This window comes from Saimiri boliviensis, chromosome 7 (assembly GCF_048565385.1).
Source record: "Saimiri boliviensis isolate mSaiBol1 chromosome 7, mSaiBol1.pri, whole genome shotgun sequence".
Classification (NCBI taxonomy): domain Eukaryota; kingdom Metazoa; phylum Chordata; class Mammalia; order Primates; family Cebidae; genus Saimiri; species Saimiri boliviensis.
This window is the reverse complement of record NC_133455.1, coordinates 91,679,874-91,707,320: the sequence shown is the minus strand read 5'-3', so window position 1 is coordinate 91,707,320 and position 27,447 is coordinate 91,679,874. Positions and strand designations below refer to the sequence as shown.

The 27,447-nt window shown below is 39.7% G+C and overlaps 1 long non-coding RNA gene across 6 annotated transcripts in view; it reads left to right on the top strand.

The window, feature by feature from the left end:
• The window catches only part of LOC141585155 (uncharacterized), a 376,098-nt gene that overhangs the window by 35,793 nt on the left and 312,858 nt on the right, over nucleotides 1-27,447 (top strand). For all 6 annotated transcript variants that reach the window (XR_012518507.1, XR_012518505.1, XR_012518504.1 and 3 more), the window contains one exon: nucleotides 19,889-20,038. This is a non-coding gene — a long non-coding RNA (uncharacterized LOC141585155). The remainder of the gene's footprint in view (nucleotides 1-19,888; nucleotides 20,039-27,447) is intronic.

The window sequence follows — 27,447 nt, the reverse complement described above, 5'->3', positions numbered from 1 at the left end:
TGAAATTTAAATACAATTATGTCCTGGGCAATGACACAAAGTTATTTGTCTGGAAAGTATAGACATGCTGGCTCTATGACCTTCCTTTGATCGTTTACCAAGTCTGATTTTGTTCTTTCCCAGAACCCACTGCCAGTTTACACTAAACCAGCTGGAATATGCTGAGGACACACAAAGACTTTACAAGCGACACACGGGCACAACAATTATTTTAAGAAAGCCTATTTCCGGTGCTTTATCTCCATTTTCTTAAAATTGCTTGAACACATGCCTGTGATTGTGACGTCAAGCTTGTTGTCTTGTCTCTCCTCCCTTCTACAATTGTAGTTCTCTTGATTTATAAACATAAGGCAGACCTCTCGTTTGAAGCGGTAGTGTGCCACAAGTTTAAAAATTGCTGAGGTACCAAACAAGCACACAATTTGAAATATTGGTGCCAGCAACCCCACCTTTCTTAAGGCACCAAAATCCAATACAGACCTTTGATCTCTCCTGCCATACTTCTTGTAAGGGAAAAGCATAGAATTAGAAACAAGGTATTTTGAACCATAGCGGTGTTGGCATGAATGGAGTTCATTCTAGAATAGGAATTACTGAAAGTGTGTTTATTTGAACTTAAAAAAATGAAGTCAGCCCTTTTTTTTTCCTAACAGAAAGAAGTCTTATTTGGCCAATTGACTTCATTATGCATGTTTATAATGCCAGTTAAAATATATGGCAGTTATTTTCCATAAATTTAATGAGCTAATCCACAGCTCCAAGATTTTGATGAAAATATAGTCAAAGCACATGTGTTGGCAGACAGTTTTCCCTGAACAGCTCTTGTTCCTGTACAAGCAGAACCTCCTGATCAAACGACATATTTAAATAGCAAACAGCTTTGGAAGCTAGAGATAGTGTATTCCTCAGAAAAGATTGAGAAACATACCTCCCCTCTCTAAATATGTTGGCTAAATAAGGTGCTTTTAAGTAAAATGAGTAACAAGTATAAGCAATAATACTTTGTTAAGTTTTGATAAAGCCTTTTTAAAATGTAGTTCCCAGAAACTGAGAAGATGAATAACTCTAAGAACAGAGCAGCAAATCATTTTGTGCATATGGTGGATTCTAATTACTTACTTTCAACAAAGTGGAAAGGGGACCTAGTGGTTCATCAGCTGATACTTTAACAAATATGTTTTATAGACCATTAGGTAATTTTTAGCTTACAACATAGAAAGAGTTCAAAGAATTGAGTCATTGCTATGGTACAACACCACCTTCCACTTTTGCTAGTTCATGTAAGCCAATGGTGCCCAAACCTTCTGGCACCAGGGACTGGTTTTGCAGAAGACAGGTGTTCCATGGACCAGGGGTGTGGGGTTTCGAGATGATTCAAGTGCATTACATTTATTATGTATGTTATTTCTATTATTGTTACATTGTAATATATAATGAAATAATTATACAACTCACCATAATGTAGACTTAGTGGGAGTCCTGTGCTTGTTTTCCTGCAACTAGATAGTCCCATCTGGGGGTTATGGGAGACAGTGACTGATCATCAGGCATTAGATTCTCATAAGGAGTGCACAACCTAGATCCCTCACATGTGCAGTTTCCAACAGGGTTCGTGCTCCTATGAGAATGTAATGCTGCTGCTGAACTGACAGAAGGCAGCACTTGAGCATTAGTGCAACTGAAGGGGAATGGCTGTAAACACAGATGAAGCTTTGCTCCCTTGCCTGCCACTCACCTTCTGCTATGTGGCTTGGTTCCTAACAGGCCATGGCCAGGTACCTGTCCATGGCCCAGTGGTTGGGGACCCCTGGGGTAAACAGCACACACAAAAACTAAAAGTAGAGTTGATGCTTCATATTTCTTTTTCTAGCATCATGTAACGGTGATCTCAGATACAAGAATCAACATCTTTCCCACCACCGAAAAAACCTTAAAACATGCAAAACAGCCTGGTATAGTCTGAATGTTTGTGTCCCACTTCCCACCAAATTCTTAAGTTGAAACCTAACCTACAGGGTATTAGAAAGTGAGCCCTTTAGGAGGTGATTAGGTCTGGAGGATGGAGCCTTTATGAGTAGGATTAGTGCCCTATGAGATGGGCCCCAAGAGCTGTCTTTCCCCTTCCACCGTATGAGGACACAGAGAGAAAGTTCCATCTGCAAACCAGGAAACAAGCTCTCTCCAGATAACATCTGCTGGTACCTTGATCTCAGACTCTAATAAGTAAATTTCTGTGGTTTATGAGCTATCCCATCTATGATATTTGGTATTTTATTATAGAGGCTGAATAGGCTAAGACACAGCAACAGCCATCTTATTAGGAGGTACATTTTTACATGTAATATTTGTCAAAATTATTATGTTATAATGTATTAATAATAAATGAATTGATAGTATAATCCAAAATAATCTTAACCCTTATAAGGCCTAATGGCCAATGGAAAATTAAATTTATATGCATATTTTGATGTAGAAAAATGAGACAATCAGCAAAATGATTTCCAACATGAAAATGTGTTATACTAAGGTAAAATGCTCAGGGAGAAATAGAGGGAGAAAGACAAGAAGGTTATAAAATGACCTTGTTCATACATAAATAGAATATTGATCGTTATTGTATTTAGCTACCATTGGGTACATATAATGAGTGATACCATTGTTTCCTTTTGCAATAACAGCACTCATGATGTATGAGATGGCACTCACATTAACTCATTAAAATTATGATGAAACACTTCAGGTATTGCTCTAAAAAGGCGAAATTTAACAATCATTAAAACAATAATTTAGAAAGTATATGAGGAAAAAAAGGCCGAGATCACTATTGTAAGTTATAAAATGTCCAGTTACATTCTTTGTAGGCAGTGACTTCCCTTTTAAAGTATAGCCCACAGACAATAATATCTAGCGAGCGCTCTGTTTTTAGTCTGGTTAGAAATCTGTGTTAACAGTTATATTGGGGCATTTATTGGAAAAAAGAAAATGAGTAGGGAAGTTACTGTCCTAATTCAAAGCATGCAGAGAAGGAGTACATAAAACTGTACAGAAGATGGGCAATGTGATCACAAACTAATAGAATTTAGGTTGGAGACTAAGAAAAGGAGAATATCCTATTAGTAAAATGACCTTTCAGAAAGACTTCCACACATTTGCCACTAATTGAAAAGAATCCATGGAAACAAGATGAAAGAGAAAGGTAGTCTGAGAGTTATTTAGGGAAGGATGTTAAAGGCCATTTGCATTCATAAGAGGATGGGAGAGGTGTAGGAAGGTTGCTGAGAAAATTTGTCTAAAGAATCACATTACACTAGGAAGTAAAAAACATAAGATTCATTTAACTTGACTCCAGGTTTCTGAGAAGGAAGACATGAAATAGAAAAAAAGGTACATTTTGTGGATGACAAAGAAATGGAAAGACATGTGTACACACACACACACACACACACACACACACACACGATTATAGGGAGAAAAGGAGTATTGGAAAGTATCTCTTCTCTGTTAAGCGATGAACAAAAAAATAAAGACCACAAATGATACCAGATTTGATGGCAAATTTAAATAGGTTTCTTTTCAACTTAGATCAACACACTGTTGTGATATAATTAGACCATTTTATCTTCCATATTATTTATATATTCAACAAATAATGAATAGCTCCAATTTGCAAGGCACTCTGCTAGGTGTCGGGGCATATGTGGACAGGCATAGCCTGCTCCCTGCCCACAGATTCCTTCAAATCTCAGAGAAAAGCACAAAAGCATCTGAATAGCTTCAGGAGCAAGCAATGTGTTGTGACACAAACAAGAGAAACAATTTTCAACTTGGATAGTCAGGGAAAAATTTGTTCATTTACTCCTTTGCACAAATCTTCACGTCCACATTATACTGTGTGCACTGTTTGAGGGGCAGTGACTGCGTGGAAGTACGTGGAAGAGTTGGCGGCTTGTGCTGAGGCCATGTGAAGGTCTCCCTGGTGGTGGTGGCAGCCTGCAGTTTGAGGCAAAAATCCTTTTTGCCCATTTGCATGCATTTTTCTATTATTATCTTCAGGTGGTCTTTTTGTCCTTCCCAGCCCCTCACAATGTAGCACTTCATTATGATACAAACAATCAGCTTAGCCTGACATTCAAGGGTTTTCGTGGTGTGGTTCCAGCTTCCCCTCCAGCTCTGTCTTCCGCTATCTTCCCTCCCTCCATTTGTTCCATCTTTTGTCACTTCATGCTTCCCCCTCCAGAAGCGCTGACTTGTTTTAGACCTCTGTTCCTTTACCTGGAATGCATCTTTTTCTGTCTAGCCTTGAATGCGTATTTCCCTCACTTCTGTTTCCTGAAATCTTCATCACCCATCCTTAAGTCTTAATTCACAGGTCAGCTCTTCTGTGAAGCCGTCCCAGATCTCTCAGTCAAAATTACTCCCTTCCTTCTGTGTCTTCCCACGGCACTCAGTCTTCTTTGTGAGGTATGCAGTTTCCTTGTGTCAGAATTTAAATCTGTTCTTGACTCCTTATCATCAGATATTAAATTTCTTGCATATTACTGGACAAATAGGAAGTGCTTTAAAAAACTTACTGTCCACTGTAATAAAATACCCATTTATTGAATCTGGTGATGTCCACTAGGAGGTGCAGTGGTTTATTGCTAGCACCTTGTTTTTCAGAAACTTTTTTTTTTTTTTTTTTTTAAATACTTTAAGTTCTGGGATACATGTGCAGAATGTGCAGGTTTGTTACATAGGTATTCACATGCTATGGTGATTTGCTGCATTCATCCCCGTCATTTACATTAGTTATTTCTCCTAATGTTATCCCTCCCCAATCCACCCCTCTCCCGTTATCCCTCCCCTAGCCCATTCACCCCTCAACATAGCCCCAGGGTGTGATGTTCCCCTCCCTGTGTCCATGTGTTCTCATTGTTTAACACCCACTTATAAGTGAGAACATGCGGTGTTTGCTTTTCTGTTCTTGTGTCGGTTTGCTGAGAATGGTGGTTTCCAGCTTCATCCATGTCCCTGCAAAGGACATGAACTCATCCTTTTTTATGGCTGCATAGTATTCCATGGTGTATATGTGCCACATTTTCTTTATCCAGTCTACCATTGATGGACATTTAGGTTGGTTCCAAGTCTTTGCTATTGTAAACAGTGCCACAATAAACATTCGTGTGCATGTGTCCTTACAATAGAATGATTTATAATCCTTTGGGTATATACCCAGTAATGGGATTGCTGGGTCAAATGGTATTTCTATTTCTAGATCCTTGAGGAATCACCACATTGTCTTCCACAATGGTTGAACTAATTTATACTCCCACCGACTGTGTAAAAGCGTTCCTGTTTCTCCACATAATCCCGTATTCCTAGAGGCCCCAGAAGAACATGGAACACAGTGCAGATGTTCAATAAATGTCTAGGGTTTGTATCTGAATGCACAGATGTGGATGAAGAGCCCAGATAACTTCTTCTCAGCATCATTGCTTACATGGTAGTAGATCCGGCATCAACGTTAGCAGCTCTGAGACTTTCTTTTCCTTTCTGAGTCTCTGTTTCAAAGGATGCTGCATTTCTTATAGCAGGGTACCTTGGGCTGGCACATTTTGCTGCTGCTGGGACTTCCTGACAGTGTCTAACTAGGCTGTGGGGTGAGAACTAGGGCTTCAGGGGGCCATGAAAGCATTTGTTACACTTGCCTTGTTTGTGATCACCTCATTCTAACATGCTGCCCCCAGCAGCACTTGCAGGTCATGGTGTTATCTGTGTTCTGTATATCCAGATGAGTGCCGCAATGAGCGTTTGCCCAGACCCAAGCACCTGGCTTTGCTCCAGGACCTCATTGCTCATGAGCCTGGTTTTCTGTTGAGCCTTCAGGAGGCTCTGCAGAAGATACTGAACTAAGTGCTCTGGGAACCGGCTGTGCCGACTGAGCAGATCCCGGCCTCACAGCTGCTCTGCTCATAAACCTCCCTTATAGACTGCGAGTCCAACTGGGTCTTGACACCATAGTGACACATACTCCCCTCGCCGCCTACTTTCAATCATGTCAGCCTTCCTGATTTCTGAGTTTCACACAGATCAATGAACTGTGTGTCTCTAGCAGCAGTTTTATGGTAATGGCTTTATGCTGTCTGCTCCCAGTGAAAATATTCAGTTATGGCTAGGGTTTTCCTGGTTGTTTTAATCATCTATTGCTTCATTCCAAACTACCTCCAAAACTTAGTGGCTTAAAAATATTTTATTATTATGGCTGGGCACTGTGGCTAATGCCTGTAATCCCAGCACTTTGGGAGACTGAGGTGGGCAGATCACAAGGTCAGGAGTTTGAGACCAGCCTGGCTAATATGGTGAAACCCCATCTCTACTAAAAATAGAAAAATTAGCTGGGTGTGTTGACGTGTGCCTATAATCGCAGCTATTCAGGAGGCTGAGGCAGGAGAATTGCTTGAACCCAGGAGGCGAAGTTTGTAGTGAGCCAATATCGTGTCACTGTACTCCAGCCTGGGCAACAGAGCGAGACTCCATCTCAAAACAAAAATAAAAACAAAAACAAAAACATTTTATTATTCCACTTGTATCTATGATTCTGTGAATCGGGAATCCGGGTCTCAGAAAGGATGATTAATCTCTGCTCCCTGCAGTATGGGCTTCATCTGTGATGCCTGCAATAACTGAAGTCTGGAACAACTGGAGGCAGTGGGGAATAATTGGCATCCTTACCCTTACATGGAAGGCCAGGCCAGTTAGTGTTTCAGGACAAAGGAGATGCAACTTCCTTAAGGACCACTCTCTTAACTTCTGGGCTTGGAAATGCTGCTTACATCATATTCGATTGGTTGTGAGTCTTAGGAACAGCCCAGATTCCAGGGATTGAATACTGGGAGGAGTTAGTTCATGGAGGCCTCTTTAGACATAAGTTTCACACTGATACAGGTTGGTATAGAATTTCTCTGTGTATGTGACTTGTTTTCATACATAGGTGTAGGCATAATTAAGTTAATTTTATATAGATTTATGATTAATGAATTTGTTACATAATTTAATAAAGTTAGCCCAAAGCATTTCCATTTAAACCTTAAATTAATTAGTAATATAGGGTCCACAAGCTACACAACAAAGTTATCTCTTTGCTTTGTGATGCCACCTCCTTAATCTGAAAGGGAAATGAGAAGAAAAAGTCAACAATATTTATTGAGGATTTCCAAGGCATCCTGTGATTTTTTTTTTATATGTTATTATATTTAATTCAACAATTACATGAGCTTTCTGATATTTACAGATAAGAGCATCAAGTAGGTAATTGCATAAATGGGCAAAAATTCTTCTCTTATCATCAAGAGAGAAATTCTATTTCTCCAGTCTTTGAAATTGTGCTGGTCTTCTACCCTACTTTGTCCACTAGAATGCAGTGGAATGACTGTGGAGAAGTCCTGAGCCAGGATCACAGGAGTCTGCACACACCTATTCTCACTCTTTAGACTCTGCTACCACAATGTAAACAAGCCTGGGTCTGCTGCTGGAGGATGACATCACATGGAACAAAGATGAGCTACCTGAAGCCCTAGACATGTGAGAGAGACCAAGATCAGCAGTCATAATGTAGCAGTGGACAAAAGATGCATGAGTGAGCTCAGAAAAGACAGAAGAGGCACCCAGCTGAACTCAGTCCAAGTTACTGACCAACGCATAATAGTGTGCTAAATAAATTTTTTTTACGCTATTAAGTGTGAGGTAGCCTACTATCCAGTAAAAACTCACTGGTCCATGAAGCTCAAAGAGTTTAAAGTAAAATCTTATCATGTGGTTTAGTTGTTAGGTCACATGACTAACAAGCACTGAAACCTTGTAATTAATAATGACAACTACTTACAAGTGGAGGAGGCCCATAAACCTTGTGCCACTTTCACTGAGTTGAGCACATGTATAGTTGTGTACTTCGTTGTATAATTTTACATGAACTGATAAGGGCAGGATTGAATTTTTAAAAGATGTAGGCAGGGTTTAGCCTCTAAATTAAAGACATATTTACAGAAGTTTGGATTTGCCCAGAGTGGGCATGGGAATTTTACTGACCTGGCAAGCACATTAATTTGTAAGTGTTGGTGATATTCTTTGGTATAAAACACATTTGAGTGCATTTGTTGTTTTCTTATCACTATTTTTTAAAATTGAAATATATATTCTTAAAAATATGGAATGTCTGGGGCACATCAGAAGGATATAATGTTCCCACTGAAAATGTTTAAAAACTTTTGACCTGCAATATTAACATTGTGTATCATAAAATTTGTACCTGATTCTAATTTTTTAAGACTAGTTCATAAAACATCAACTAAAATTTTCAACTTGCTTTCAGTGTTTGATGCAATTATCCATCCTATTTACTAAGTGTCCAAGATTTCAGAAAGGGTCTGGGTAGGAGAGGTGGAGGTTGGATCATTCGCCTGCAGTGGAAATTTATCACATGCTTCAGGCTCTGTGATGGTCACTGGCAGACTGTCTAAGTGACGTCTTCCCACCAGATTCCCTTCCTTGCTATGGGCTTCTGCCTTTTCATGCCCAGATGAGAAAAGGTGATGACTAAAGTTTGCTATCACAGATGCCTTTGTTCTGTCTGTGACTCAGGTGACAGGAAGTATTGATAACAGAGTTTTCTGCAGAGTTTCAATATCAAGTGGCCCAGCAAATGGGTAAATTGTGTTTGAATCTCATTCACAGCTCAGTTGCGAGCTGCTTAAATTGTCTGTGAACTTAGGGTCTGGCTAGTAAGCAAATGACAGTAAAATCAAACTGTTAGGATGATGCTGTTTTCATAGATGATCAAGCCACTGGATATTTTGAGAGTAGCTACTTCATCCAGACTGTTTTTGCCTTATTTTCTACCCAGAGCATCCACAACAGATTGAAGCAGCTGGCTATTTGCAAAGCAGTTGGCTACATTTTATGACTATAAGACCACAGAGATGAGATGCTAGCCTATTTGACACCCATTTCCTGCCTGTAAGTTAATTAATAGAGCAAAGCAGACTGTTTGTTCATCCCCAGGGAGAGAACAGGTAGTAACCACTCCTGCTTCATTGAGTTAGCACTGACGGCAAAGAAGAACCTGATTAAGGCCAATGGTTTTATTTTGGTTAATGTGTTGTGTATTGTTTATTTTAAAAATCCTTTAGGGTAGATAAAGGATTTATTTTTCCATTCTGCTTCTATAGCAATGCATAGGCAACATGATATAAGCCAATAACTTTTTTTTTTAAAGCACTAGTACCAGATAGCTTTTTATTTTGTGGAGGCGAAGTAAGGTTGATGTTTGTACCCAAAACCCTTTTTGCCTTTTCAGCATAGCAAATACACCACACCCTAGAGCTATGTGGATAGGTTTCATGTTTTAGCAGGTTCAAAAAGTGTATCACACTAGAAAAATATAAGGAATAAAGAATTGGGAGCAAAATTATTTAAATAATAATAGTAATTATATGTCTTTACGGTTTTGAAAGTGCTCATATGGTGAACATGCCATTTGATCATTTACCTGTGAGATTAATGCTTTATAGTTGAGGAAACCTAGGTTGGTGTCTGGGAAGCAGACTCTGAGCTAGAGTCGAGTGTGCGAGTGTTTACTAAGGAGTGTCCTTGGGATCGATACCTATGCAAGGGAGAAATGGGAAGCAGGACTGGGCTGGGGGAGAACTTGGTGTGTGATGTAGGCCAACTGTTTGGCCTAATGATAGCCTAGGCTGACCCCACAGAAACTCTAGCTAGAATGGTCCTGCAGAACTCCCCGGAGTTGTGTTGAGACACCAGGCTTTTATGTACCTTCATCACTAGATGTGGGAAGGAATGTGGCCTTGGACGAGGCAGCACTCTGCTGCTGAGGCAGTCGGTGAATAGTCTGACAACTAAATGCTATTTGCCAACAGCACTCTCAGCAGTGGGTGAGTTCTTCACCGGAGGGAGATTTGGGCAGTTAATTCCTCCTGCTGCTTGCATTCAGGTTTTTTTGTTTTTTTCCCTGAGACAGAGCCTTGCTCTGTCACCCAGGCTAGAGTACAGTGTCATGATCTCAGGTCACTGCAAACTCTGCCTCCTGGGTTCAAGTGATTCTCCTGCCTTAGCCTTCTGAGTATCTGGGATTAGACAGCCACATGACACCATGCCTGGCTAAATTTTTGCATTTTTAGGAGAGATGAGGTTTCACCATGTTCGTCAGCCTGGTCTTGAACTCCTGACCTCATGATTTGCCCTTCTTGGCCTCCAAAAGTGTTGAGATTATAGGCGTGAGCCACTGTGCCTGGCTTGAATTTAGTTTTTCCTATTTATTCTGGGACCAGCTCTATCAGGATTCCAGAGGACTTCCTCCTGGGGAAAACCTGGAAGAGGCAGGTTAGCTCCAGTACTGAAACTGGGCCTAGGGCGACAATTGCTACTCATATCCTTTTCCAAGTACTCGTTCTGGATTCCTCTTACATTCAGCTAGCATCTTTGCTGGTCCTAGTGGCTTACCTGGTGTTGCAATCCAGAGGAATTTGAGGCCTGATCCCCATGCTCTGTTAAGGCCCAGGTTGCTACACTTGTCCAATCACAAAAAAATATTAGGTCAAAAAGTTTCAAAAGTACCCTGTGGATTGATGGGACATCAGACTTATTCCTTTGTAATTCTATTGCGTAGCAGCAACCCTACCTCCTCTGGTTGATTAGGAAATATTTCTTCTGCTAGAATGGTGACTATTCTTGCCTGTTGGTCCCTTGGCATAAGAAATCTGAAGTGAGTAGGCAGCAGTCATAGCTTATAATTCAATGGGTTTCTCTGTGTATCTCCTGACAAAAGTGATCTCTATCTAGCAACCTGAACCTCTAAACCTTCAGAGCCCAGAGTTAAGAAGAGAGAAGCACAAATTTCTCAAGCTGGTTCCTGAAAGTGATGGGAATTTGCATTGCTCAGTCTCCCATCCCTTGGTGCTTGGACTCATGTATTCTTCCTTTTGGAGATAAGGCACCATATAAAAGCATTCAATTTACCATGTGTACTGCATCCTGAAGGGTGGTGCCCCAGCCTGTAAAATATTGCATCCCGAAATACTGGCTTCAACTATGCCTTTAACAGGACATTCCAATGCTATATCAGGTTGGAAGCATCTGGTTGCTGTGTTTTGTGATATGACCAGTGGATCCCATTGTCATGGGTCCACTTTCAAACCTCCTTTATTAAAAGTGTGTGCCCTACTCTGATACAATGCTATGTGGGATCCTGTGCCAGGAAATCAGACAGCCCGTATGTCCTATGGGCAGGAAAGCATAAAACACTTGTCTATTTCACTCAGAATGAATTTCTTGCCTTTCTAGAGTAGAAGAAATCTGATACAGTCAACGTGGCACTACAAATTATTTGTCAGGTTAATTTCCTTGAAGTCATGTGCCATATTAAAGACTCAGTGTTGCCTTCTGTGCAGGCAGGTGGATCTTTTGCAGTGGCAGGAGCTAGATTGCCCTTAGCTGGACTGTTGGACCCATGCTGTTAACTCAGCCTCCATCCCTCCTGCCTAAGCTCTTTCCTATGCTCACCATATCACCACTGGGACAGCTGATTACAGAGGTTCACTGATATCAACTGATTGATTGTTTAGTGCTCTTGGGTGGGCACTAACATGCAAATTAAGGTCGCACTTCATACCCACTTCCATATGTCCATTCACATGTCCCTACCCAAGACATCTCATCCTTGATTTTTCAATTCTGTTTTTTTTCCAGGATCCTGACCAGCCACCCAAGCCGTTTTCACTGCCCATAATTTCATATATATTCTAATCTTGGGTGCTTTTCTTCAATACAAAGTGGATGACCAGGTGCACTACTCAAAGTGCTACTCATTGAAACAATTTTCTGTGGCCACTGTTTTTCAAGGGTACCCCATAAGTGAGGCTGTAGCACAGCTTCCATCTATACAGAGGGGTAGTTTCAAAGGCTTTCATTTCTTAGTCCCTGTTATGATAGTGTTTGCCTCATTAACTACATAACATGGCTGTTGTACCTACCTATTAAGTATATTTATTCTAACTATATATTCAGGGATTTGATAAATGATTACCAGGTGGGGCTGTGGATCCAGTGGAATCACTATGCACAAAAGCACAGTAGGATTCCACTTATTACCTGCTCTCACTACCCCCATTCTAAGAGACAGGCTATGATGATGCTTCAGGACTCCAGGCACCAATGTCAACTCAGCTCCTGTTTCCAATGGTTCTAAAAATATTTGAATCTTTCCTCTGTGTAAATGGCCAGAGGTCCCATTAGGGAGGGACCAGGACAATCAATTCTGTTTACACGTGGCTGTGGTGATAGAGGGTATTGGAGAGCTCCTTCCTTCTGCAGACCTGCCTTGTTAATCAGTGGGTTCTCTGTACAAAACTTGCTCATATCTGGAAATTCTGCAAAAGATTCTGGCATTTAATAGGAGACATCACCCTCAGACTCCTCATAATCCATGGTTGATGTATTTTGATGCTGCAAACTGAATCAATCAAATTGGTTTAGGCCTATTTGGCCTCTAGGATACTGTCTTCTGTTAACCATCCCAATAACTCTCCTCAGATTCCCCTGACTTCAGCCTTACTGCTCATTATTATAATTACTCTTACCTGGATTTTGACAGGTAAGTGTTGCTAAGTAGCCTCTACTGCTTCAAGATGCTGTCTTCTGCGTCGCAGTCCACAAACCTGGCAGTGTCATGATCTCTCCTCCCGTCAGCCCTGACCTGCCCTCTCACTAGTTTGCTCCTATGGCTTTAGCAATCTACGCCCTCCAGGCCTTCCTAAGAAACATAATCATCTGGTGGGTTTTCAGGTTTTATGTTGTATAGCCACTTCAGTGTGACTCTTCTTTTAGGCTTTCAAGCCACTTTCCACCACCTGTCATCCAATTCTGCTTTTTTCACCTCATTTAGCATGGGTCTTGGCTTTTTCCATACCTTCTGGAGCCTTGCTAGTAGCAAGTTCACACCATCTCCTGGGATCTTTGCCAAGGGATCAGGTATTATTTCCCAGGAGAATACTCTCGAATTAATAATATTTTTTAAATCCAACCTTTTGTTCTGGTCGTCTTGACCAAGCACCCTCAGAATTCAATTTCATGTATCCCACTGTTTGTCCAAGCTGGCTAGAACTTGCAGCAGCTCTGGTGGAGTCTCTTTTTTGAGGGGGATACATATTATCTGCTAGAGGGGAGAGCTCTTTGTATCATCTTCAAGCAAGGATAGGAGAAATGTTAGTTCTGGAATGGGCTGCTTCTGTAGCTTTCAGAGAGCTCTGGGGACTCTGGTCTGGTTATCTCAGGTTTTTGGTGGGCATCAACTGAGATGTTTCATCTAGCATGTCATAGCCCTATCCTTTTCCAACCAAGGATCTGACCTTGGTATAGTTGCTCTTGCTTGGTTAGGAATTTAACTTTATTTGGGACTCTGCTGCTCTGGCGATTACATCCAGGATCTGGTCCTTAGCTTTCTCTGCCTTGCCTGCGGAAGGTGAAACCTCATTGCACTCTGTCAAGGAAGCTCTTTGGCTTCACATATAACTTTTAATCAGTAATTAGTCACTCACCTACTCATCCACCCCCCACACTCTCCCACTCCTGCCCCCTCTGTAATATCTAGCATAGCAATAACCAACTAATTCTATTATCCGTGTAGCCACTCTGTCCTATATATCTCAGACATGACCTAATGTACTTCTTCTACTAGTATACCATCCCAAGTGACTACTGCTGAAAGTTTTAAGAATTGAACTGCTGCCCTATGCCAGGGGCTATCTGTGCTTTACCTAGCACCAGAGAGAAGTCCTTTTTGCTAGCTGGGCAGGGAGTGATCCATGATCCAGCTCCAAAACGCCATCTTTGGACATTTTTCCCTGGGATCATTTATGTTACTGAATATTATAGATTGGGTACCAGAGAGCAGAATCTGCATGTGTTACCTCCATGATGCTTATGGTAGAATGCTCTTGAGATCAACAACACCTCTACGTGCCCTCTTTACTCAGTCAGTGATTGTTAGCCATTCAGGGAAGGGACATAACCTTGGGATGTGACCTTGGATGAGGCTGTCATTGAAGCAATCTCCTTTTTCTTCAGAGATAGGGCCTCACTCTGTTGTCCAGGCTGGAGTGCAGTAGCACAAATGTAGCTCACTGTAACCTCAAACTCCTGGCCTCAAATAATCCTCCCACCTTAGCCTCCATAGTAGCTAGGATTACAGGTAAGTGCCGTCAAGCCTGATTAATCTCAAAAGAAGCCATTAGCACTCCCAACAGCTGGGACAACAGTTCCTATTGAAGGAGGATCTGAGTGTGCACTGGCGACCACCACAGTGACTTATTCACAGGGTGTGTACCCAACATCAGGGGTCATCTTTCTGAACTTTCTGAGGGCACAGCTGCTCTTCCTAAACTGGAAGCTCTTAAGTGTGGTTAGCAAACCTAGGGCATGCTTGCAGGTGTTTCTAACAATTGGCTGGCACAAGATAAAAAAAGAGAGGAAGAGAGAAGTTGGGGATGGGAAAGAGAAAAACAGAAGCATCCTATTGACTAGAGCAGTGATCTAGGACCACATGGGACCGGTGAGGATGCTCGCCCCAGGATCATCCAGACTGGCTGGCACTGGCTCTCAGTAGGTAGATGCTCCCCTCAGACGTGTTTCTGTGATAACTTGGTATAAAGATTAGGTGTAATCAAGACTTTCAAAGTTTCATCTTGTAGCCTGCATGATTTGCTTTGCTGCAAATTGGTTTTAGATAATTGGTCACAAAGAGAAAGCTATCATGTTTGTCACATGTTGCGGTCACATTGATGTAATTTATAGCTTAAGAATGACCAGTGAAATGTTGCTACACACATTCTTTGCTTCTAACTCGTTATGCCTTGTGCCATATCCTTGTCCTCTCCAGAGTCTTACATGAGTTCTCTTTAGGGCTTTTGTAGAGCCCCCTATGCCTTCCTGGGTAGAATCTCCTGGTCAGATTCTTCAGTTGCAACAAATGCATCCAAATGAGTGATCTACATCAGAGGGTGCTGCTTGTCTTGTAATATGTTTACTTCTTCTAGTGATGCTGCTGGAAAAAAAAAAACACTTCCTCAAATGGTCTTGGAATTAGCCTATTGCAGTTCCACAGAATGTCAGTTTGAACCACATAGGCGAATTGTTACTTTATTGTCATACATTATAATCAAACTAAATGACATGTTTAGTGGCCCATTTAACTAAGAAATGTGCAAAGCACAGGAATTTTAATGTGGGGAGTACTGATAAGAATGTCATGACTAAGCATATTAGAAGTCGAAGCACATACTGAGAATTCCTTTCCCTATGAAATCCCTAAATAGTAACTATTTGACACACAGCCTAAGTTAGTAATTATAAGGCAAAAGCACTTTTGATATTTTTCTTTACATGGCTGATTTATTCTCCTACCTTGTCAGATAAAGAATTTTACCTTTCAATATTACTCTTTTCTTTTTCTTTTAAACATTTCCCACTTCTTTATTCTCCTTGACAGGAAGACGATGGCAGTCCTATTGAATGGCAACAAGCTGGGATATGTCATTAAATTTTAATCACCTTCCTTCCTGTGAAGTTGATAATTGGAGCTCATTTAATAGAGCCTGCTGCTCTGTTGACTCTTTGTAACTCCCTCACAAAGGAGTCACATGTAAAAGGCAGAGTGCAGTTATCATTATAACCCATACTCATCTCAGTCATGGATTTTATGTCAAATGCCCCTGTACCCAAATGCCATGAGCTGCAGCACCTCCCTTGGGCACAAATTAGATTTTCTTTCATTTCTCTCCTCCTAACCAATGAAACAATTGTAACACAATGTAGACATGGGAAGGCCAGACCAAGCTTTCCTCTTCTCAAAGACATCTTCTCACATGAACTCAGAAGTTGCCTCCTAGGCTGTGTGTTGAGGGGGAAGGAGGTATATGAGAACTTTTTGTGTCTTCCTTACAATTTTTCTGTGAACCTAAAACTGGTCAAAAAAATAAAGTCTTTTAAATTAACCAAACAAAGCTTCCTACTAACTCCTTCCTGCTTTGCTCACTGACAGCAGTGGATGTGACAGCTGACTATGAACACTCTCTTGCCTGGTCCAGCTTTTTTAATTTCATCAGTGAATTACTGTTTGTTGTGGTCTTGTGACTCTCCAGCCAATACCACCTATACTTTTTCTCTTCTTCATCCCATCTCTACAGAGCTAGGCTTCTTTTTCCAAAGCTTCATCCTAACAAGCTTCCAAGTCTGTGGAAGCAATTACTTTGCTGATATGTAGCTTAAAAGGCTCAAAGCTCAGTTTCCAATTCTGTACTCTTTAAGAAACTTTTAGCCCTAACATTCGGCATCTCTGCATAAGTGGGAACACTCATTCACTCATTCTTCCCTCATCCATCCATTTGGCATATATTTATTTTGTGCATGACACACTCTTCCAGCATTAAGTATATAGCTGAGAACCAAACTGGTGTGGTTCCTGTTGTTGAAGAGTTCATAATCTAGTGGAGAGACAGATATCACATAAATGGTTACATGAATACTTTATTACAATTATGATGACTGCCGTAAAAAAGCATGCAGGAAGAGCATGCAACAGGGTTATGTGACCAATATGATTAATATTTCTTGAACAAACATGCGGTACAGCTTCCTAAGTGCCAGGGGGGTATTTGAGGCCCTTAAGTATCTTTTCTTATGTAACCAGCAGAATGCTCTTTTGGGACAGATAGCACAGATCTCATTTTACATATGAGGTAACTGAGGACCCAAGAGGTTAAAACACTCACTGAGGTTCCAAAGCGAGTAAGTAGTAGCATTTTTGTCTGTGTCTGGAACATGTACTTTAATCATTAGGCCGTACATTAGGCACATTGGAGTTCAGAGTCCTGGCTAGGAGTTAGTTTAGGTGAAGAGTCAGATGGTGGACTTTGGAGGTTTTCATGTTTATCCCCAAAAACTAGCAATTTCAGACAGTGGGCTAATTAGAGTGCAATAGGTAGCACTGTTGAAACTGGGACAGAGATTCTCAAGGTTGTCACATTTGTGTGTAAAGAGGGCACCTTCCTTTGTTTGAAAAGAAGCATTCATAATTTTGCATGTAAATGTCAACGTATTCATGAAAATTTTGGAATTTTTTTTTGTGTGTGTCTGGAGGTGGATTAATTGAGCTTAGTGAAAAGTCTGAAGTGATACAGTCTAGGACTTAAGACCTCTGACTGTACAGTCAGCGAGCCCTGGTTTAAATCATGACTCTAATATTTCTTGAGTATCCTTTTTAAGCTTCTTAGAGCCTCAGTTTCTTCATTTGTAAGATGACAATGGCAATAATACCTTTTCTGAGAGAGGTTTCGAGAACTAAATGTGACAATGCTTATTCAAATAGAGCTAACCATTCAACAGTGAGACTTTGTTATCTCTGTGTTGTTATTATTCCTATGAGTTCCTGAAAGCATGGCTTAGTCAGCTTGGGCTGCCATAGTAAAATAACAGAAAGTGGGAGCCTAAAGCAGCAGGAACTTGTTTCTCACAGTTCTGGGGCCTCTGGGAAGTCTAAGATCAAGGTGTTGGTCCATTTGGTTCCCTTATGAGGGCTTTTTTCCTGGTTTGCAGGTGGCTTCCTTCTCCATCTGCTCTTCTATGAGAGAGAGATAGAGATAGAGATAGAGATAGATAGAGAGAGAGAGAGAGAGAGAGAGAGAGAGAGAGAGAGAGAGCGCTTCTGTTGTCTCTTGTTTTTTTTTTTTTGTTTTTTTTTTTTTTGAGATGAAGTTTCATTCTGTTGCCCAGGCTGGAGTGCTGTGGCATGATCTTAGCTATTGGCTCACTGCAACTTCTACCTCCTGGGTTCAAGCGATTATCCTGCCTCAGCCTCCCGAGTAGCTGGGACGACAGGTGCGCCACCACTCCAAGCTAATTTTTTTCTTTTTTTAGTAGAGACAGGGTTTCACCATGTTGGCCAGGATGGTCTCGATCTGCTGACCTTGTGATCTTCCCGCCTTGGCCTCCCAAAGTGCTGGGATTACAGGTATAAGCCACTGCGCCCGGCCCTGTTGTCTCTTTTTTTAGGAGCACTAATCCCATAGTGAGGGCTCCACCTTCATGACCTCATCTAAACCTAATTACCTTCCAAAGCCCCGTCTTCAAACACCATCACATTGGAAAAGTTAGGGCTTCCACATACGAATTTGGGAGATCTCAGTTTGGTCTATAGCAAAGCATGAATGCATTGTGAGAAATGGTGGATCTGAGAGTGTGAGATACACAGTTTGGGAATGACATGATGAAGTGATGTAAGGGTTTTTTTCCTGCTGTTTTTTGTTGCTGTTAAGTTGACTTGTGAGATCTGTTTCTGAGTAAAACCCTAGGGCGAAATTATATTGAGCCCATTACTCTGAAGTGGACACAAATCTGGCTAAATACTTTATTATGTAAATAAAATGTGGGTTATAGATATCAACAAACAGGAAAATTCTTTTCTACTTGTTTATTTAGTTTACTAATTTTATTTTCTTTGGAGTGATTGACTTAAAAGTAGAATTTACTGTACTAGGAAGCCTGGACTATAGGTTTATAAGAAGCTCTGGAAGAAGTTTAATTTATTACTACCTTTTCCCTGAGAAATGTCTTGTATTTAAATACTCTGCTCATCCTACCAATATGTCAAATTAATCCACACAATGTTTTCCTTTAACATTCTAGGCTCAGGGATTTCTGTATGAAGCCCAATCTTTATTTTCTTTATTCTTGATTTTTGTATACATGTTTCACACATCTGTGACTGTCATCACAGTATGCATTCAGACGGTTCTTGGCTCAGTGAGTTCATGGATATTTATTTTTCCTTTTTTTTTTTTTTTTTTTTTGAGACAGAGTTTCGCTCGTTACCCAGGCTGGAGTGCAATGGCGCGATCTCGGCTCACCGCAACCTGCGCCTCCTGGGTTCAGGCAATTCTCCTGCCTCAGCCTCCTGAGTAGCTGGGATTACAGGCACGCGCCACCATGCCCAGCTAATGTTTTGTATTTTTAGTAGAGACGGGGTTTCACCATGTTGACCAGGATGGTCTCGATCTCCTGACCTCGTGATTCACCCGCCTCGGCCTCCCAAAGTGCTGGGATTACAGGCGTGAGCCACCGCGCCCGGCTGGATATTTATTTTTCTATGTTGCCGGGTCTCTCATATTCACTCATTTAACAATATTTGTGGAGTGTCTGTTATGTGTCAGGCTTCACTCTAGCAGCTGGTGGAAACTGCGATGCAACAAAATACTGCTCTCTTGGAACTTAGCTGATTGATGGTCATGATGTTTTTACTTAAAATGGGCTTACTGTTGGCCTTTTGTGTGTGAAACATTGGTTACATTTTCACTCAGTGAATCTCGAAAGTTTTTATTTTAATTGCCTACAACCATGGAAATCAAGTTACTGAGACAGGGTTGAGTTTAGAGAACTGTCTCACGTTTGGCACTAAAGTGAAATTGTAAGGTATATAAAATTAAGGGAGATGAGGAGGCATACAAATATTTTGGATAACACTGTTGGAATGAGTAACTACACTCAAATGCCAATTTAGTATTTCATTTTCATACACCTTATGCTTCATTCTTCCTACTCAAAGTAGAAAACATTGTATAAATGATTCTCACATGGTTTAATCTCCTAAAGTGGAATGTTAAGGTTTTCTTCCATACGAGAGCGTTTATATGGTTTGGATCTGTTTCCCTTCCCAAATCTCATGTTGAATTGTAATCACCAATGTTGGAGATGGGGCCTGGTGGGAGGTGGTTGGATCATGGGGGTAGAGTTCCCTTTTTGGTGCTGTTCTCATGATAGAGTTCTCAGGAGATCTGGTTGTTTACAGGTGTGCAGCACCTCCTGCCTCTCTCTCTTGCTCCTACTCCGGCCATGTGAGATGTGCCTGCTTTCCTTTCCCCTTCTGCCATGATTGGAAGCTTCCTGAGGCCTCCCCATAAGCAGAAGCTACTACACTTCCTAGACAGCCTGCGGAATTGTGAGTCAATTCAACCTCTTTTCTTTATAAATTACTCAGTCTCAGGTATTTCTTTATAGCAGTACGGGAATGAATGAATGCAAGTGTTTAATCTGAAACTGACAGTATTTCAGATGATCATTAAAGCCATCATATTGGTTACAAGAAAAACTCGATGAGTTAGAACACTAGTTTGTAACAAACAAATCTGTGACTAAATCACATATTACTAATAATTAATGACATTTTCTTCTGAAGGAAATTGTTGTTAACCATTATTTGTCCTTCCCTCATTTTAAGCACTTTTCCGTGTTGACTGAATTCCTATGAAAAGTTTCTGACTTCATTCAGCTCCACACAGGTGTGAAGTTAAGTAACAAGTCTCCATAGACAAGATAGCCACCAGATAAGTGATGTCTCTGGATTCCGTTTTGCTTAACAAATTAATTAATTAATTAATAACATAAATTAATCCCTTCATTTTAAAGTCTCTTGATAAAAATTTAAGCCCACTTAATAAGTAAATGTTCTTAGAGCTCAATGTCATAAAAGTAGATCGAATTTCTGATGTTTTGAAATTTTATCCTTTCCCGCTTCAGCTCTCTCTGTGTTGCTACTAGTTTCTTGGCACTTTTTCTCATTAAATTTCATTCAAAATGTTCTTATTTAAAGACATCTAGGGACACATGTTGCTATGAAAATTTTTCTCTTCTTGGGAGGTAAAAATGTTTGTATTTCGTTGTAGACCTTCTGATGGCTACATCAAAACCATTATCACTTAACTTGGGGAAACAGGAAGGTGGTGATGGTGATGGGCAGTCACTTTGTCACAGCGTTTGAGTAGTGGCACAAACCAAACCAATCGACAAGACTACTGTCACATCACTTATTATTTGTGTGTTTGAACTCTGTAATAAGATGTGTATTCATTTAGAATTATCATGTCTTCTGGATGAATTAATTCCTGTGTCATTATGAAATGCTCATCTTTATCAATAGTAAGATTCCTTATTCAGAACACTAAGGAATAGTCTACTATTAATATTACCACTCCAGTTTTCTTTTGATTAGTAGTTGCCTGACATATATTTTCCGTTCTTTTAATTTGTCTGTCTTTATGTTAAAGTGGGTTTTCTTTAGATGGCACGTAATTGGGTTTTGCTTTTTCTCATCCAATCTGAAAATCTTGGCCTTTAATTGAAGTGTTTATACTTTTTGTGTGTGTGTGTGTGTGTGATGGAGTCTCATTCTTGTTGCCCAGGCTGGAGTGCAATGGCAGGATCTTGGCTCATCGCAACCTCTGCCTCCCAGATTCAGGAGATACTCCTGCCTCAGCCTCCTGAGTATCTGGGATTACAGCCATGTGCCACCACACCTGGCCAATTTTTGCATTTTTAGTAGAAATGGGGTTTCTCCATGTTGGTCAGGTCAGGTTGGTCTCGAACTCTCAACCTCAGGTAATCTGCCTGCCTCAGCCTCCCAAAGTGCTGGGATTACAGATGTTGAGCCATTGCCCCTGGTGAAGTTTTATACTATTAATGTCTTTGTTGATATGCTTGTATTTGACTTTGCCATCCTACTAGTTCTGTTGTTCTATTTGTTCTGTGTTCATTTGTTCCCCTTTTATTGTCTTCTTTTGAATTCTTTGTAATTCTATTTCAACCCCCACTTGGTTTATGTATTTGTCTGCTTTGTGTTGCTCTAAAGAAATGCTGGAGGATGATAATTTACAAAGGCAAGAGATTTATTATGTTTACTGTTCTGTAGGCTGTACAAGCATGGTACCAGTATCTGCTTGGCTTCTGGTGAGGCCTCAGGAAGCTTTACTCGTGGCATAAAGTGAAAGGGGAGCAGGCATGTCCCATGATGAGAGAAGGAGCAAGAACAATACCAGTCTCTTTTAAACAACTAGCTCTTGCATGAACTAAGAGCAGTAATTCACTCCTTACCCAGGGGATGGCCTCAAGCCTTTCAAGAGGGATTCACTCCATGACTCAAACACCTCCCACCAGGCTCCACCTCCAACACTGGGGATTGCATTTCAACATGAGCTTTGGAGGGGAAAAATATCCAAACTATGTTATTTATTAGTTATTCTCCTTTTTAACTATTGCATTACACATCGTTAGTTTACTGCCATTCAGATTCAATAATATTATGGTCCTCCCTGTATTGTGTAAGCATCTCACTATCATGTATTTCCATTTCCTCACTCTTGTCCTTTGTCCTACTGTTCTCATGTTTGTTCCCCTTTTATTGTCTTGTTTTGAATTCTTTATAATTCGAAAGAATTATATTTTACAAAAGCTTCTGTACTTATTTTTACTTCAGACAATCATCTTTTAAAGATATGAAAATCAAGAAAAAATTTATTTTATGTTTATACACATTTTTTATTCTCCTGTACCCTTTATTTCTTTGTATAAATAGACATTTCTATCTTATACTACATTCATTCTGCCTAGAGAACCTCCTTTAACATTTCTTGTCATGCTGGGCTGCTGGCAAATCATTACTCTTAGATTTTGATTGTCTGAAAAAAATCTTCATTTTATCCTCATTTTAGACAGGTGTTTTCACTAGAAACCGAATTCTGGCTTGATGGATTTTTCCCCTTCTGTTCTTTCATGATGTTATTGCATTGCCTACTGCTTGCATGATTTCTGATAAAAAATTTGTGCTAGTTCTTATCTTTGTGCCTCTGCTAGAAATGTTTCTTTTTTTTTCTCTGGTTACCTTCAAGATTTTCTCCGATGTATGGTTTTAGCAGTTTGACTGTTATATGCCTGGTATTTATACTGCTTGGATTCTCTGAACTTGTGGATCTATGGTTTGTTTTCTTTCGTTAATTTTGAAGCTTATCTCTTCAGATACTCTTTCTGTCCTGTCCTCACCTTTCTATATTTTGTCTGGTACTCCAAATATGTGTATGTAAGACCATATGATAGTCTCACATCTTTGGGATAATCTGTTCTTTTTTTCTATTTTTCTTTGTGGTTGAGTTTGGGTAATTTCTATCAGCCTATCTTCAAGTTCACTAATTCTTTTTTCTACTCTGTCTAGTTTGCTGATAAGTCTGGAAAGAATTCTCCATTATATATACACTGGGTTTTCTATTTGAGTCTTTTCTAGAGGTGTCACCGCTGATGAAATTTCCCGTTTATTAATACATGTCCACTTTCTTCACTAAATCATTTAACACATAACTTTTATAGTTATTTTAAAGTTTCTGACTGATAGTTTTAACATGAATCATTTCAGGATCAGGTTTTGTTGACTGGTTTATTATGTGAATATATACGTCTTTTTTTGGTATATCACTATTTTTCATTGAATATTGGATATTTTATGTAAAAGAGTAGTAAACATGGAAGTGTGTACTACTGACAGCTGAAGTGAGCACACTGCTTCTCCTGTCAGGCCCTCAGTCCTTATCAGCGTTTGAGCTGGGTTTGTTGTTGCTGCTGCTGTAGTTAACCCTCAGTGTGCCAGTCTTCAAATTCCTCAATGGTGGCTCCTTAGAGTGAGGCTTGGATTACTGCAGGGCTCTTTTCAGTGTTTCTGTCCTGATCTCAACTCTCTGCAGGCCCTACAGGCCTAAGCTGCATGTATTTTTTTTTTTCATGGTCTTGTTCTACCCGAAGCAGTGGATTGCTATTACATGTTACTTGGTGGAGATTCATGGTTCTCTTGGTCTCTCTGTTTAGCTTCAGGCTTAGGAAGGCCTTGCTCACCTGCTTTTGGGAGGTGTGCTTTCATCATGCTTCAGAATCCTGACCTCACTACACACCCTGCTCACCCCACACAGCCATAGTCTGCCTTATATGAATGAGGGGTCTTGAAAGGTGCTCTCGAGCGAGGGCAGGTGTCCAGCCACTCTCCCAGTGTTGGCAGGCCTCTCTTTTTATTAATACCAGTTTGGGACCCTGGGCTCAAGCAGCTTTCCCATCCCTCACTCAGCTGCATGTGGCTTTTGCTGTTAGCCCTCCTTCCACTGCAGTGTACCTTTGTTGGAGATCAGGGTCAGGAGAGTTTCCTACTCTACCCCCACTGTCTCCCAGATTTTACTTCATGTAAGATGGGGTTTAGTGTCCATGTCCCATTGAGAGGGGGTTATTCCAGGCATTATCTCTGCTCCATCTTGTAAGCATTTGATAGAGACTCCTGGAAAAAAACTGATGAATGAACAGGCCCTTTCTGGGGCTCCCAGAGATTACCAACTGACAGGCTAGTCCACACTCAGCACATCAAAATTTGTTACAATTTTATCCATGGTTTTTCTTTCCTACTTTTGTAATAGTGGTTTCTTCTCCCATACTGTGCCATAGGAGAATTTCTGTGTCCCATTTATTCTCATAAAAGACTGTCGCTCTTTGGATGTCAGTATAACCTGATTATTTTAAAAATAATTTATTCCACCAGGTGCGGTGGCTCATACCTGTAATCTGAACACTTTGGGAGGCTGAGGGGGGAGGATCACTTGAGGTCAAGAGTTCCAGACCAGCCTGCACAATGTAGCAAGACTCTGTCTCTACAAAAAATAATTTTAAAAAACTAGATAGGCACCCTTGCCTGTATTTCTAGCTACTCAAAGAGGGAAGCTGAGGCCAGAGAATTGCTTGAACCTAGGAGTTCAAGGCTGCAGCAAGCTATGATCTTGCCACTGCACTCCAGTCTGCACAACAGAGCAAGATCTTGTCTTGAAATATACATATATTAAAAATTATATATATATATAATTTGTAAGAAAACCCTTCATAATATATCTTATCATTTTCAATCAACAATCCAGATCTCTTGATGGGCTTTTCCCATCTTTATCCAATGCACACAATTGTTATGTTATTTATTATTTTATTTTTTAATACAATGAGCTGTCTGTAGACTTTGTTAGCACTTAGTATCTTGAGGAAGAGACATTTTTAGGGCATGTGAAGGCATTGGGCAGGAATTCGGGTGATTACTGATGCCTGGAAAATGTTCTGAAGTAGAGAAGGAAATATTTAGCTAGGAACATCCCCAGATGACCTTATTTTATCATAGGAGAAACAAAAATGATGAAAGTCATTAGGAAATTTATAAAAAAAACTGTATGAGACTGGTACTGCTAGATTTCTTAGTTATAAGACAACTGGCTTTGACGACTATCATCGGGAAAGGGTTTTGTACTAAAAAGTCCTGCTTCCATTGCTTTTTGGGTTGATTAATTTACCCAAGCTGGATTCTCAAACTCTTTATAGTGAAATCTAGAGAATGTAGGAATGTTGTCATTTCTTCTAATTGAGTCCACAGAATATGTAGTAAAACAAGAATTATGTTGAAGTGTTCATCTGAAAGCTTATTGGAAGCAGTGTTGGTACTGGAACTGAACTCAACACTAAAATGCTTCATTTCAATAAAATGATTTTTGGCTTCTTTCAGAAATTAGTACTAAAAGCTTTCCAAATAAATCACATGCTAAGGAGACAAAATTTCCTTAATTTATGGGTAGCATTTGGCAATGGTTCTAGCTATTGCTATCCGTGGTTCATTTTGCTTAATGTTGACTAGATACTGGTACTTGGCAATTTTCAACACCCATATGATTTTCAGACAAAGGAAGATAAATTCATTCCATTCTCAGTTGAAAATGATCAAAGTTAGGCATCCACTTTCTAATATATGTTCAGGAGCATTTATTTACAGAGAATTTATTTACTGGAATGTAGGCATTTCTGGTTGACATGCAATTCAATCAGTATCAGAATAGCTTCTTGGTGGAATAATCTAGGCCTCAAGCTTTTCCGTCAGCTAAAAGCTCACCATTTGGAATTCTCAACCTTAGGTTAAAAGCTGTGATTTCAAGATCATCAAAATATATTATATATTATATTATAATTTTGTAATATATAAAATATGTTATATATTATAATATAAATATAATTTGTTCAGCTTCTGTGTTTGCGTGTGTGTGTATGTCTGTCTCTTTCTCCTTCCCTTATGTCTTCTTTCTAATGTAGTCTGCTAAAAAGTTGTGACTGTAATGAAAACAATCTCAGTTTATCTTTATATTGTAAAAACTCAGGAGATATATTGATAGTTTTCTCGCACTAATAGAATTCTAGATCCGGCAGCAAATCCTTATCGTACCAAATTTGTTAAAAAAAGCCACTGTTTTTGTATTCCTAAAAATTATATATCACATTCTTTGAACATTGACTGATATTTGCAGAGGGCTCGAGATAGAATGCCAAAATTACACATGCTTGAAAAAATTTTTAAAAATCACAAAGAATGCCATTTTTTTTTTCAGGAGACAGAAAATGAGATTGTGAATATAAAAGCAAATTAAAATATAAAAATTATTTTGTAATCCAGTAACAAGAATTATAATTAACTATCATAATTATCAACCTATAACCATTATGGTGGTCACCATAACTACCCTGGACTGGGTACTTACTAAAGGTCAGAAACTATGCTGATTGTTTGACATATACAACCGACCCTTACACAACACAGGGATTGGGGGAATGATCCCCACCCCCTACATGGTTGGAAATCCATGACTTTTGACTTTCCAAAAACTTAGCTACTAATAGCCTACTATTGACCAGAAGCTGTACTGAACACATATTTTGTATATGTATTATTAATACATACTGTATTCTTATGTTAGAATAAGCTAGATAAAAGAAAATGCTGTTAAGAAAATCATAAGGAAGAGAAAATATATTTACTATGCATTAAGTATAAGTGGATCATCATAATGGTCTTCATTTTCATCATCTTTGTGCTAAATAGGCTGAGTAGGAGAAGGAAGAGGAGGAATTGGGTGCTGTCGCGGGGTAGCAGAAGTAAAAGAAAATTCACATAGAAGTGGACCCACGCAGTTCAAATCCATGTCGTTCAAGGGTTAACTGTATTTAAAACTGTTTCTTATTACAAAAGCCTATGAAGTAGGCAGTATTTAGAGTGTTTAAGACCATGGACTCATTCATGTCAGAATGCCTGGGTTTTTATTCTGCACCACCATTTATCAGATATGTGATCTGGGGAGAATTGATTCAACATTTTATGTGTCAAGTTCCTCACGTGTGCAATGGCAGAAATTTAGTACTGCACATTGGAGTCATTGTGAAAAATAATTAAGATAGTATATAAAAAGGATTAAAACAACCTGGTACATAAAATCAACTTATAAGTGGTAGGCTGCGATTTCCCCATGTTTATTTTCTGTCAAATCAATGTTGAAGAATTGTTGTTAAGAAACATTTTCTCTCTACTATGTTTCCTCTTTGTATATTTATTTTCCTTTTTGTCTACTTAATTCTAAGTAGGGAAAATAGTATAATCTTGGTTTGACATGTCTGTGATATAAGATATTTTACTCTTTCTATGAGCTTATAACATTGGAAAGGAAAAACACAGAGTATAAAGAAATAGATAAT